Source organism: Lissotriton helveticus, chromosome 4_1, assembly GCF_964261635.1.
Source record: "Lissotriton helveticus chromosome 4_1, aLisHel1.1, whole genome shotgun sequence".
NCBI lineage: Eukaryota > Metazoa > Chordata > Amphibia > Caudata > Salamandridae > Lissotriton > Lissotriton helveticus.
In genome coordinates this window covers 1,635,667,523-1,635,670,151 of record NC_136063.1, presented here as the reverse complement: position 1 = coordinate 1,635,670,151, position 2,629 = coordinate 1,635,667,523, and positions in this window count along the sequence as shown.

Genomic DNA, 2,629 nt, shown 5'->3' with positions numbered 1-2,629 from the left:
TGGATCTCGTGGGCAGGGCGAGCTATCCGCTCCAGACGTCGACGCATCTTCCTCCACGAGGTGGCCCGGGTCGTCCAGCTTCAGGACGTCGAAGCCTTTCTTTCTGCTGCCCCGCGTCATGTTGCCGGGCCACAAGGCGTATGCGTCCCGCTGTGGTTACCAGTGATTCCGGGCACACCCGGGCCGTTCTCCGGTCCTGCTCTAGCCCCTCAGCGCCGCTTCCTTTCTTCGTCCTCGTCAGATTGGACCCAGCACAGGGAGCAAGTCCCCCACCACCCAGTCAGCAGGACACCAGGGCTCTCGCTCCAGGTGCTTCACGACAGGCGGTATCAGGCCACCAGGGTGCCGCAGGCTGGTCCGTTTCGCGCCCCCAAGCGCCAAGTCCTGGTCAGTTTCCGCCGCGGAAGCGCGTCTGGTCAAGAGTCAGTGTCCCACCGCCCACGGTCCAGGCGTCGCCGCAGAGGTCCCAGCCAGGCAAGGTGCTCGCCGATTTCTCACTGACCCCTCATCCGCGTCACGGCCCCGCTGCTCCTCCGGGCCCGTGTCAGGTGAGGTCACGGTTCCTCAGTCACCGTAGGGAGCAAGGCCCTCTCCACCAGGACAGTGGGGCAACGGGACCCCCCCTCCAGTCGCTCGACACGCCCTCTGCCACCGGGGTGCCACGGATCGTCTGGGCGCCTGCCGGTGCCAGGCCAGGGCAGCTGCCGGCGCGTGAGGGCCCCGGCCAGGGAGCTGTGTCTCTGGCTCTCAATCACCCGGGAGTCCCCCCGGGGCGCTCGGCCGGTCACTCCACCGGAGTCCGCCCACTCATAGGCCGCCTGTAAAGCGGGCGCCTCACTGCTCAGGGCGGGAGGGGCGCCAGGGGTCCGCCTGCAGAGGCAGGGTGAGCACAACTCACCTCGTGGCCGCAGGGTCCTCGCCGCCGGCCGTCAGCGCAGCGCCGTCTAGATGCTCGGTGCCATCTTGGGGTCAGGCAGTCCGTCCGGCCTCCGCTCCCGGGTCTCAGTCGTGATTCACTCGCAGGTGGCGCCGCTCACCTCCCGCATCCCCCGGGGGCCTTCTGCCGCCGAGTTAAGTAGGCGCTTCGACAGTGGGAGCCCCTGGTCGCCTACAGCCTCTCCCCGCCAGGCAGCTCAGGCCGGGACAACGGCCGCCATCTTGCCCGCTCCTCGCGCCGAATTCCCCGTTTTTCAGTGAACGCTCCCCGCAGCTGGTTAATGGGGTTCTCGGGTCTCTAGCGACACCCCCTCGTGCTCCCTGGATCCTCCCCCGTGCATCTAGAGGTCCGGGGTCCGGGCCGGGGTACAGGATGTGGTGTGGTGCGAGGCGGGCACGGAGGAGCTCCGGAGACCCGCTTCCACCTACATCGGCGCCTTAGCCATGCCCCCGAAAGTAAGAACATTTAATGATAGAGCTCGACTAAAAAAACCTTGGCAAATTCAATTTCGGGGCAATGAACATAATAGCAACTTTACATCATTTTGACAAGCTTTAAGGAGAAAAAACGTTTAGAATAATACTTTTGAACAATACTTATTCAAGACTTGAAAGCATTATCGAAAGCTTTATGCACCAGAACTTTTATAGAAGGTGTTTTGTGAATAATTTGCAGTGAATTGTAACTGCACTATCAAGTACCGACTATTGTAACTTATACTAAGGTTCTAAATGTATAAGGAATCGTAGGCATAGTATGTTGCCTTGTTTTTTCTTGTCTTCAATTATTTTACAGATCCCAAATTTACAGCTTTAGAAAATATAAGCAAGGTAAGAGAAGTTAAGTTGAATAATGTTGGTTAACAAGGTTTTACTAACATAATAACCAGTTGAAATCTGACGCTATCATTGAACCCAAGCATTTATCAATCTATATTTGTATTTAAAGGTGCAAATATCATTGTTTCAAGTTGTCTCATATCCTTGCACTACAGAAGTATAGGAATGGGCTAATCTATCTCTGGTATGTATAAATATGTATGTATAACGTAGTTTTGAAGGAACATTAATGATAGAATTGTTAATGATAATTTTGTCATAATTTATAGATACGTTATCAGAGTGTCACAACTAACTACAAGCAGCCCAGAATACTTCAAAGAGAAACAACGCCAGTCATCTCAAGAAGAGATCCTGTGTTTGTTTGTTTGTTTCTCTCTCCACTTCCCCTTCCCTTTGGGGGCGAGCAAGTAGTGACAAGAGTCTCATCCTTGTCACGCTGGCTAGTTCTTGAAAGGCTTGGGAGTATGCATCTTCAAGGCGGAAACAACTGGAACCTCGTGGTGGTACGCTTAACAGGGATGGGAGAGAGAGAAAGAGTTAGAGATTGCTAAAATCATGGTCTCTTCATATATGGACTTCAAAATTTTAAAATAGAAACATGTTTTCGAATGTTGTGGTTATGTTTTGACACAGACTTATTAAAAAGAGTCACTTCTAGCCTAGCAGGTTATGTTTTAGACTCTCAGGGGTATATTCACAAGAACTGGCGTTAAACAGCACCAAAAAATGCTAACGCACTTTTTCACATCGCAGCCTATCGCAGGAAAATAAGTCTGTATTAAAGTGAACTTCACAACAAGGCGGTAGCATGCAATAGTCTGCCGAAACCGCGGCTAATGTCTGCGATACA